This window comes from Mauremys mutica, chromosome 10, assembly GCF_020497125.1.
Source record: "Mauremys mutica isolate MM-2020 ecotype Southern chromosome 10, ASM2049712v1, whole genome shotgun sequence".
Classification (NCBI taxonomy): domain Eukaryota; kingdom Metazoa; phylum Chordata; order Testudines; family Geoemydidae; genus Mauremys; species Mauremys mutica.
Genome location: NC_059081.1, coordinates 66113892 through 66126269, shown reverse-complemented (window position 1 = coordinate 66126269; position 12378 = coordinate 66113892). Strand labels below are relative to the sequence as shown.

The window sequence follows — 12378 nt, the reverse complement described above, 5'->3', positions numbered from 1 at the left end:
GCTCAGTGAGTGGGAAAACAAGGCAGGGAAATGTCAAACAGGAGATTTTTGTGCAGTCCAGAATGCTATCAACAGATGACTGGGCCCATCCAGTATCTGTTGGGTTTCCGGGAAACTGGGCGGGCGGAAGCCCGCCCAATGCTAAAGGATCCCCCCCCCCAGCCTAAGGGGAGGATCTACAGGACCTCAGAAACCCACTAATTTCGGGGGACAACTAATAAAAGAACAGGGACAGGAGTGCGGTCAAAGGGTGATAAGAAGGGAGCCTGACAGGGACACCGAACAGAGAACCCCAGACAGCGCCCACTGCTCCTCGAAGGCGTCAAGGGAGCCAGTGGACGCCACCCAGAGGAACTCCGCCTGGATACGTGAACGGACTAAGGACCGGAAACAAGCCCCACAGTCGCAGGAGTCTCCATTGGCCAACCGCCTCTCCCTGGTCGCGTAGATGGCCATTTTAGCCAAGGCGAGGAGGAGGTTGACCAGGAGGTCCTGTGACTTTGTGGGGCCACGGATAGGGAGTGCCTGGAGAAGGAGGTGAGGGGAAAAGTGCAGCCAGAAACGTAACAGGATATTGGTGAGAAGCCGGTATAGGGTCTGCAGCCTGGCGCACTCTACATAAACGTGCACCAGGGTCTCCCTCACGCCACAGAAGGGGCAGGTGTCTGGGACAAGGGTAAACCGCGCCAAGTACACGCCCATGCTCACGGCCCCATGGAGGAGCCGCCAACTGATATCCCCAGCAGGCCTCGGGACTAGGGTAGAGCAGAGGCTGGCCCACCGGGGCTCCTCACCCTCCAGATGTGGCAGGAGGTCCCGCCACTTGCTGTCGGGATGGGACACGAGGGTGAGGAAATGAAGGGTGTGGAGCACGAGCATGTAGAGATGCTTCCTTGGCGCGGTTTGGAAACGGACCGGCTGCAGACGTGCAGCCGGCTTGCGGAGAAGGGGCGGGGGGGCCGGTCGGGTCCACGGGGCAGGGGCCCGATGAAAAGGTCCGGAGGGCTCGGGGTGGGGGGTGGGCGGGGCGTGCCCTCACGTAGGACCCGGTCGAGGTAGGCCCGAGCAGTGGGCGGCAAAGCGGCCTTCACCTCCTGTAGTACGCGCCGGGGAGTACAAGGTCTGGAGAGCCCCATACGCCGAGCGAGCGTCAGGGGATCCAGCCAGTCTCCCCGATCGTAGTCCAGGAGGTCTCCGACCCTGGTAGCTTCTGCCAGGACCAACCTCTGGCGCACCGTGGGGGACTCCGCCACCTGCACACGGAGCTGGGGGAGAGGAAGTTTAATGAAGCAGAGAAATGATTTCCACTTTACGATTCATTTTTTGTCCAGAAATTATTTCTGTTAAGGTTTGTTTTCCAGCTGAGCATCGGGGAGAAAGCTGAGCCAATGAAATGAAATGAAGATTTCTTTTTTGTAACTAGGTGATGGTCACAGACTGTGCACTCAGCTGAGAATTAGCAGGGAAGTTGCAAATGGAAAATGCTGTCCCAATATTGTTTGATCTTTTGGGGATACCCTGTTCTTTCTTTTGAGGCTCCTTGCTCCTCTTCAGGTCCTGCATGGAAAGAGAGACAAAAAAACATTGAAAATTTTGTCTCCCCTAACTTAATAAAATGTTATTACCAAATCACTTGGAACTAGAATTTTCCACCCTTACTCCATGAATTATTCCATAGAACTCAATGGAGCAACACCCTATTCAGCATGGGTATTAGCATCTAACCCTTAAAGAGAAAATCCAAAATACTGCTTACCACGGCTAGGGAGATAGGGAGACACAGAAGCAGCCCAGAGCAGGAAAGTAGAGGCTGACTGAAAGGAATTATATGGATTCATACAGCTGCAGAGAAACCTATAGATCATTTTTGTTATTCACCTGGTTTGACTGCTCTGTGTTGCTCCATCCTCGGGGAAGTGGAGCAGTTAATAGCTCACTCACCTTTCATGTGACCCCTTCACTACCACACCTTTGAGTGACAATTACAAAAACAGCGCAGAGAATTCCCAAAGGGTGAGGGCAAATTAATCCCTTCAGAACTACACCAACTCGATACTTCATGGGTGGGTCTCTGCTAGTCTCAGAGTAAATTAATGTCTTTTCTCTTCCTCATCCACGGCACTCTCCCTTTTCGTTTACAGTGCGTGCAATCACCTGTCCCGTGCGCCCATGATAACTGCTCTGCCTCCCCTGATTAAAAAGTTGCTGCCTCAGACAGCAAGTAACACTTGTTTTACCCTCTTAAAGACCACTCCTTTTCTCTCTTCTTCCATCCCAATGCATAATTGGGGACCAAATTGCTTACTGGTGTAAATTGGGATAGTTCCCTTAACATCAGAGTTGCTACACCGGTTTCTCTCAGCAGACAGTGACATTGCCTCACTGTTTGGCTTCCTCTACACCAATGACTCTCAACCATTTTGTATATCAGGGTCCCTCTTCCATATTGAACCCCTCTCTTTTGTCTAGCTGGGACTGCTCTCCCATTCTATATTAGGTACTTGAATCACCCTCATCAACGCATTAATGGATGTCTTCCATCATCCCTGTGAGCTCTGGAAGCCTTATCCCCATTTTTTGCAGGTGAGGAAACAAGGCATGGGGTAAATTAAGGAACTTGCCCAAGGGCACACACTAAATCTGTGTTAGAGCTAAGCACTGAAATCGGGTCTCTTGAGCTCCTGTCTTCTACCCTCTTCATACAGAGCACCTTTCCTCTGCTCCTAGTTAGCATTATGGAAAGGGCAGAGTGCTCATGACCCCTTGACACTTTTTTGGTTACAATCTCTATGCTGAGAGATCATGAATTAAAAAAAAGCCAAGACTATTTCTTTTTATGCAGGTGCAAGGTTCCAGATGGACATCTCTGGAAACTGAAGGCTTCTATTTATCAGAAAAAATGCAGAAGGGTAAAATTCCCCACTGCCATTACCCAACTCTGTCCTACAGATGATGACCTAGGTGGGCTAGTGGGTACGATATACTAGATATTTAGATAATTTGTGTCACAGCACTCTAAGAAGGACCTTTACAGCTCTGTGGTTTCAATGCATGCAGGTGGCCATAGAGAGCACTGAGAAATGTAACTGCCTCTGTCCATGTGGCTTAGGGCAGGTGGAAGACCTACTCCATTATTCAGTACATTGTTGTCTGTATTGCCATGTGAGATCAAAATGGCTTTCTGTGTATTTTATCCTGGATGCCTTTTTTCTATGACATTGGAGAAAATAAAACACTAGGTAGGAACTGACAATGGAGCCGTGATTTGAGGGGTTGCTCTGTTTTCAGGCAAATGGCATGGTGAGAGTGCACAGTTTAATGATGTACATCTTTCTTAATCTTTATTTGTAAGTATTGTAACATTTTATCAGTTGAGATTTAGTTTTAAATTTCCATGTAATATGTTTTGGATTTTGCACATTGGTGTAAGGCTAAATCAGTAGTAATAAGCATTGCTTTGCTTTGCTAGTGGTTACATCAGACTCTATAACTCTTCCATTTTTGGCATCTAGTCTGAGAGTGTTTGTTCCTCTACACCGGCTGCTCAGGAGCCCTCACATGTTAAAGCTTTAGATCACGGCCAACCTAGGTGGGATTCAGATTAGTAATCTAGAGGTAAAAGGAGCATTAATCCCCTGAGCCATTCTTTCATGCTGTGCCCTGGTTATTCTTGCTAGTGGAAGTTGTTTAGCCTGCACCTGCTTGTTGGAGAAACGACAATGCACCTGTCTTTGTCCCTGTAATGGGGTCTAATCCCCACATGGGCCCTGAAAGGGCTGAATTAGGTCAAGTGGGCCCAACCAGCCAATTAAGATGCAGATGGGGGAGGGATATAGGCTGTTTGGAGGGGCTAATTAGAAGGAAGCTCACCTGTGAGGGAACAGGTGCAGCTTCTATTTAGCCAGGAGGCTGGAACTAGTGCAGGGAAGCTGCATGGAGGAAGCCTGCAGTCCGCTCTCCCTGAGGAAAGGGAGAAGAAGTCTGATAAGAAGAAGTCATGGAGTGAGCATAGAATCATAGAATATCAGGGTTGGAAGGGACCTCAGGAGGTCATCTAGTCCAACCACCTGCTCAGAGCAGGACCAAACCCAACTAAATCATCCCAGCCAGGGCTTTGTCAAGCCTGACCTTAAAAACCTCTAAGGAAGGAGATTCCACCACCTCCCTAGGTAACCCATTCCAGTTCCAGGAGCACAGTAAGGTTGAGGTAAATGCAGACCTTAACTGTTCATTACAGGGCCCTGGACTGGAACCCAGAGTAGAGGGTGGGCCTGGCTTCCCCTAGCAACCACTGCAGAGTGCTGTTGCTAAGGGCAGTGGATATGAAGACTGCAGGAGTCACTGTGGAAGTGACATAGTCAGGGCAGCGGGCATGAGGACTGCATGACGCTGCCTGTGGAGAGAGACCTTGAAAGACCACCCCAGAAATGGAAACTGCAGAGTGACCAGGCCGCAGGGCTGAGTCATGAAGAGGAAGCGGCAGCTCCTGGAGCACGACGGGGCTGCAGACTGAGTGATGGAGCGCAATTGCAGGAAGGGGTGTTGGCCTAGAATCCCCAGAACCGCCAGGAGGAGGCATCGTCTAGCAGTGAGTAGAGCCCTCCCCTCCCCTATCACCACCTCCCATTCACACATGCGCACACACCCAGCTCCCAGACCCACGCCTTCTTCACAGTGCTGCGGCAACCTCACAGTCAAATCCAGATGAACACATCTCTCTCAACTGGCCTGGAAATACTCATCCATTATGTTGTTACTGATTTTTATTGTTATTTTTTACTCCATCAAGGTCCAGCTAAGCACATGCCATTGAAGTTCATGGAACTACTTGTGTGCTTGAAGCTAAGCACTTGCTTAAGTCCTTTCGTGGACTGTCTGTAGCCTACATTCAAAAGGAAAAACCAGTGTAGAAGCTGAAGGTTCAGTAGTTTGATACACTGTAAAATCCATCAGGGATAGACCCACTTTGGGAGCCCAGTACAAATAATGGAACAGTATCCATTGAAAATCAATGATGCACATTCACAAGCTGCTCAAGAGGTGGGGTTTTCCAAGCTCTTCTCTTCCAGCATGAAACACAGCTTTCATTTCTGTGCCATGAGGACAAGCTTAATGCCATGAGGACTCATTTTTAGGCCTTTCCTGCCCACTTATGCCCAGCAACTCCCACTGCATGGCAATGCTCTAATTTCCAATTCCTGTGGTTAGAATGGCAATTCTACTCACTGTGATAACCTACTAATTGCTGGTGTGTGTGTGCATATACACACATGCAGGGGAGGAAAGAGAAGCTGAGCTCGGCTGGCTTGCAACAGCTACTGCTTTTTAAAGCACAGGTACCATGTCATTGTTCAGCACTCAGAAAGCTGCTGTCTCAAATTTGTAAAGTCACTCTTCTTGTATTTCTGAGCAGCTGTGCATAAGTGATGGATCGCTTCTTTGTCCTGTCCATGCTAGCAAATAATTAAACAGACAAACTAGTGAAATGTTTGTCAGAAGATGTTTAATTATGGCTTGTAAAATTACCAGATCAGTGAGTTTATGAGGGATACATAGTGGAGCCCAAAATCATTTTAGCCTCCAGTTTGCCAGTAGGAACCCCAAGTAAAGCACAAAGGATATAGAGTACTGAAACCAGGCTGAAACTGTTTTCTCCTACTGTTGGGGACAGAGCAACCCCTACCAGACCTATGATCTGGTTTCATGGGAACAATAGTAGAACCATGTTTCAACAATGTTTTCAAACATGACAATTTCTTAGTCTAGAGTAGGATATACCATTATTCATTACATATATCCTTCACTTCCACTCTCAGCTTCTTCAAGAGCTCCCGGGCACACATGGGGCTAGTTTGCTAAATGCGTGATATCCTCTTTCCATTCTCACTTTCTGTCACACAGCAGAGGTGGGGTGTGCTTGTGTATGTGTGTGTTTGTATGTCTGCGTGCACGTTAATTCAGCACTTTCATCAAGAAATAGCAACTGTAAGTAGTTTTACCAAACAAAAGTTACTATTGATTAATAGTTATTAATTTATATTTCTCACCAACAGTATCCCATAAAAGGAAATATTTAGAAATAAAGAAAACAAAAATACATTGAAATAGACACAGGTCAGAGTTAAGGTTCTTGAGATGTGATATAGTAGCACTTAATGGTAGCATATTTAGTCATTTTGCTATGGGTTTCCTAGTCATTAGTGAGAATTGCTGAAGTCCTGCTGTATGTGCAACTGAGAAATAATATAAACAGAGAAAAAATGTCTGTCCACATATATCTACTTAATTTAGCCAAACATTTGATAACAAATTTTAGTTTCCAATGACACTTGAGTGTAGCATTGGAAAAGTATGAAGACCTTTTTTTTCAAGCATACAAGGGAGAGTCAACATCAGCTTTCTAATAGGATCTTGGTGTATCCTTAACTATGGAAAGACAGTAGAGAAACAATTCGACTATTTTAGGAATAACGGGGTAGTTGAGCCTCCACACCATGCATCTTATATCCATATTTGCACCAAGACATTAAATTATTTGCCATATATTTTCTCTGAATAATTCTTAGTCTGTGCCTGGCTTGCAAGATATTTGATGTGAGAAAACTATTAAAAATTAGAGCAGTCATGATGGGATGTACTTCATATATTATAATTAATATTAATTTGTTTATCATAGCACCTATAAGCCATAATCCTGCAGTAAGACACAATTGTACTAGAAGCTGTACAATCACAGAACAGTGCAGTTTTTATTGCTTGGTAGATTAAGTGTAAATCTTAGAATCAATTGTATGGTGTTAATATTTTTAATTGCAAACATGAAATCTGTTTTCAGTGAATATTCTTCAGTGTTTAAAAATTTAGGATGAAATCCTGGCTCCCACTGAAGGAAATGGCAAAATTCTGACTAGGGCTGGTCAAATTTTTTTGTCAAAACTGTTTTTTATGGAAAATTGGGTCTTTGATTAATCAATTTTTCTTTCTCCGAAAATTTTGATATTTTGTCAAAATACTGAAACCCTCCATATTTCTATATAAAATGGCATGGCATTGCCTTGCCTCATGGAAGTTGTAGTACTGTGTGCCCATTCTCCTCCATTGGCTGGACTTTCTGTGCAGACTACATCTTCCATGATGCACCATGTTCTCTCCTGTGGGTGAGGGGAGGTGGTGAGTCATAGAAGTCCTTGGCAGTGGTGTATCACGGAAGTCAGAGTCCAGCCAGAGAGTCCAGCCTGTGGAGGAGAATTGGAGGGAGCATAGGGAATGTAAAATGTAATTCCCATGATGAACCATAGTGTTATTTTGAATTAAAATATTTTGGTTTTGGCCAAAAGGTTCCTTAAAAGAAACTAAATTTTCTGCAGAAAATGTAGAGAAAAATGAAAATGTTTTTTCAGAAATTTTCTATGGGGGAGGGAGGAATATTTTCTGATTAGCTATACTGCTGACAGTAAACTTGTTTCTAGAATAGTTAACTCAAAAGGGGTTTTAACATAACCACGGTGAATTAATTTAAAAACCCAGATGAATTTTAGTGGAAAATCTTTTATGATATTGGTCCAGTTTCATGACCTTTGGATATTTATTTTTGCAATATTGAAGCTACACACCCTGAGTTACTGGGCCAGATCCTGAGTTGGTTTAAACCTTTGAAGCTCCATTGATGTCAGTTCAGATGCCCTGACAAATATCAGATAAGACTTCTGGCCCAATAGGTTTATTTTGCGCTATGTTATAAAGTAAGGGCTTGTCTATATGCAAAAGCTGTACAACTTTAATTATAATGATATAGTTAAAGCAGTTGTACAACCCTCTCATATGGATCAATTATATCAATATAAATACGTTGATAGTGTTCTAGCTTATCCAGGAGTCAGCTATACTGATCAATTAAGTATATCACTATAACTGCTTCCCTAGTAGGGGATGGACTATTTCAGTAGACTATCATAACCTTAAGCAAAAGTATATATCACTATAACTGCTTCCCTAGTAGGGGATGGACTATTTCAGTAGACTATCATAACCTTAAGCAAAAGTATATGTAAATCAGGCATATCTGATTTAAAAAGTGTAGGCTTTTCAGTTAAGATGTTCCTTCAGGAATGAGAAAACAAACCATTCCGCTTGAAACAAGCTGATACCTGAATCCATGGAAACAACTCCACAGCTCTGTTCATTGTGTTTATACAGTAATTAAGGGTGGATTCTAAAAGAACTGGAGCATGGCACCTCTGACCGCTCTTTGCATTCAGAAACTGGGAACATGAAAGCCACATTGTTAAATTTAGCCAGTGGCATTATTCTAAGTCAAAATCGTCAACTCCAGCCGGTAGGACAAGTGGAGCTGAGAAAACGTGGACTGTTAGTTTCCGCCTTTGAGTGTATCACTCATAAAAAGGAGACAGATTAGTGGATGAGTGACAGTCAAGGTGTTTTCAAAGAAGTCCATTTTTATATGGTATTTGAAAGGTCATTAAACAAGGGAGCTTGACACCGGATCTGTGCCATGAATGAATATCTTCAGAACAACTTCAATTCTTATTAGTAGTGGAAGAGCCCCCCAAAGATCTGGACTGGGGGCCCAGTTGTGCTGGGTGTTGTACAAACACAGAGGAAAATGCTGTCCACTCTGCAGTGCTTGCAATCTTGTTTAAGTCATTGACACAACAAGCAATTGTAATGATAGGTGAGTAGTGTGGAGGGAATGCACTCTGAATGTGACACATTCACAACCCACACCATGTGTCATACAATATTTGCTAAAGGGGCACTCCAAGCCTTTAGTCCAGGATTTTGGGTTTTTTTCTTGTTCCACAAAGAGTTAATTAAAAGTGAGAAGGATGTATTTCTTTTTGGCATTACCCATCGTGTCTTGGTGCAGTGAGAGATTCCCTGTTCTCTCCCTCGTTTTCATTTAAAATTATTAGTTCCATCGTGTTTTCAAAGATATGGGACTTCGGTGCAATTAAAAGATTCCAAAGTGGCAACCCAACACACCAGTAGAGCAAGATTCCAGCTTTCCATGGTAACAGCCTCATATTTTGCCAATCCCTCCTAGTCCACCCAGACAACCCTAATCCTCACCTTTACCTGAAAAGGCGCCCAGTTCTGTTATCAGAAAAGATCTCTCTTGAGCAAATATTTACAAGAGTGTGCTTCAGGGGTATTTTTGTTTCTTTTTTTGGGAGTGAGCAAACGAAGGCTGGTTCCACTCAATGCCCTAGCATCACATGTCATGGAGATGATTACAAGGATATACACGGTCTGCACTCCAGCATTTACTGCCCAACCTACATGTGGGTTCACAAGGGGATGACTTCCCTGATGAACACAGAGCTACGGTTGCTAAGGTTGACCTGATATTATTCCTTATTGCCATGAGTTGCAAGTTCCTTGCTGTGCATGGCAGATATCCAGAAACATTCCTTATTAGTTACAACATTGTTCCACGTACAATGGCAGGCCTTACCTTTTCTTTTGCTTCCATGAACTTTTTAAATAAATGTCAACATGATTCACATGGGAGGAGACGATCCTGTGCTCCCCACTGTGGGACTTTGCATTGGAAGATGAAATGATGTGATGCTTAGCCAGTTGTTGTTAATGTGCCTCATGTCTAATATCACTGTATTATTGGTCTGAAGGCAGCAAACTGGTTGGTTTGTACAAAACAAATGACTAAGGATATGGGAGGGTTTCAGTTTATGTAATGACATTGTCCTGGCAACCTGTATTACTGAGCCTTAAATAATTCTTCACTTCTTTTGTGAAATAGGTCCTTACCCATTAGCTCATCCTATCAAGGGACACACACTCCTACATGTGCTACGGATGCCACTGAAAACCCAATGGAGACAGATATCTGTCCCAGAACACTTGCATTCTGGACATGATAAGCAAGTGCAGATATAACATACACAACGAAGGGAGCAGGGCAAAATAGGATGCAGGTAACAGATCCACGGCCCCATGTTTGCCCCTTGTAAGCATGCGTACATCTCAGTGGTTCAAATATTTTTTTGTCAAACCTACACCCTCCACTCACTGAAGTCACTGCAAAAGCTCAGCTTCTGCAGCATCACCTAAGAAAACCAGTGTGTTTACTCTTTAAGCAATCAACTTCTAGAAGCATCCAAGCATCAAGGGCAGTGTGGAAGAAGGAACAGAGTTGTTTGTGTGAGCAGATAAAAAAGAGGTATGGAGGCTGGCGTCCAGGTTGTATGATGTAGGGTTTGAAAGCAAGGACAAGATGCATGCACAGCAGCATGTAGTGCCAGGGAAGTGTGCTCTAGTTAAAGCAAGAGGCGAAAGATGACTTTGGCAGCAATATTTTTGGCTGGACTGGAGGGAGGCAAAATCAGGCACAAAATGCTTCCTAGCTGTGTGCTCCAGTTTCCTCATCTGTGAAATGTAAACAATATTGGTAAACCCTGACTTCTAAACCCCAAATATCAGTGTCTGAGTTATCAGAAATTCATATTCCGCCTTATATCTGAAGTTCATACTGAAACCAAAAGGAATGTTTTAAGAAAGTTTTTTAATGTGTTTGAGACCTTCTTAAAACCAGGGTTTATTTGTGCTTAACCACCTCACCAGGGTGCTGTGGGGCTAAATTAATTGTTTGTGAAGAATATTGAGGTCCTCAATGGAACTGCAAAGTACCCTTTGAAAAATAGCAGGTTCCCCATCAGGAAGGTTGTTCTAGTGACTAGGGCACTAGCCTGGAACTCTAAAGAAGTGGATTCAATCCCCTGCTCCATCACAGACTTCCTATGTGACCTTGGGCAAGTCACTTAATCTCTCTCTGCTTCAGTTCCCCATCTGCAAAATGGGATGATGTGCAGCTAAATGCATGAAAGCTTGTGAGGTGTTCAGGTATTACAGTAATGGTGGGAATATACATGCATTAGATTAAAAACCCATGGATCACTTAACTGTAGGTAGATTTATCGACAACTATTCAATCCATATTAAAACCACTTTATTAGTGGGTGTAGGATTAGGGGTATCTGAAGGAATGAGATATTGTGGGGGGGGAATTTGAAATAACATTATGTTCTCCTTTCCATTCCCTCATACCCTCTCCCACACAGCGAGAGGGGATGACCATTGCATGTGCTGTTTTTCAGTACAATGAAAACGTTATAGGTTAAGTGCAACTGGATCTTAGATCAGTTTCTATCTTTCTACACCACCCTTACTTCCATCATGCTACATGAGGTTCAAATATCACAACCTGTTTTAAACAGGAGGCATTTGTCAAAGAAAACAACTACAGACTAAAGACACCATGAGGATTCCACTCAGCTTGACTCTCAGCTTTGTCTCCTTTCTTTACCATGAACCACATCCTGTCCAGAACTCCTTATAGCACACAGAGACATCTAGTGGCTGAATAATATACTTAAAGTAAACATTATAATAATATGCACAAATGTGAAATACAACCTCAGAGGAAGACAGCTCTGTTTAAACAAATTGGCCTCCATTAGTTAAAAATTGGGGTTATACCTTGTAAGTCAGAAAGGTTGCCAATGCCATGATTTAAAAAAAAAATGGGTTCAGATGCAGACCTAAACTTTACAGCTGGCCTTGATGCATATGCAGTTGAATTTGAGGGCCTAATCCTCAACTGGTGTAAATTGGTACAGGTCTATTGAATTCATCCCAGAGAAAGATTTGGCTACATCATGGTATTAAGGAAGCTGTGATCCAAACACTCCCAAATTTCGGAGAAGTTTGCCCCCGGATTCGGTTCCACAACTTTTTGGCTCAGATCCATTTCTGTTTATACAGGGCAGAGATGATGTAAAACTAAAAAGGGGAAAGAAAAAAGTATGCGTCCCATATTCTTCTCTAAGAGCAGAATTGCAACCTGTGAAATGATTGGTGCTTCAGTGATTGTTTTCAATCACTTCTGAGTAATCATCTCAGCAGGATGTTGTCTCATGGATCATATCACTCAACTTTTTCAGTGGTACTTGTAAAGTTAACCAAAGACTGGACATCTGCTCTTTGGTGACATGGCTCATTTTGCCTCTCTTAATAGACTCCCTACATAGGGGTGATTTTCATATAATAAGCTATATTGGTGCATCTTTGACAATTTTGCCTGTATTCACTCCATTATTCCCTGTCCACCAAGACTATGCCTAGTTGAGCACCATCAGACAGCCTCCATTATCCCTGTTAATGTTCTAAGTGTATTGTGTAAGTACCCATATGACGACTGCATGTCTGAGATGTTTGCATTCAGAGTCAAAAACCCAGACGTATGTGAGCAACTTCCATTGACTTCGATGGGATGTGAATGTACATCTCCTGAGAGACACGGGCACCAGAAAATCATAGCCATATAACTGTTTGACTTCT

General features: G+C 43.5%; 1 long non-coding RNA gene across 1 annotated transcript in view; it reads left to right on the top strand.

The window, feature by feature from the left end:
* Positions 1-4330: 4330 nt before the first annotated feature.
* Positions 4331-12378, top strand: part of LOC123343332 — an 84571-nt gene continuing 76523 nt past the window's right edge. The window contains exon 1 of the long non-coding RNA XR_006572202.1: positions 4331-4588. This is a non-coding gene — a long non-coding RNA (uncharacterized LOC123343332). The remainder of the gene's footprint in view (positions 4589-12378) is intronic.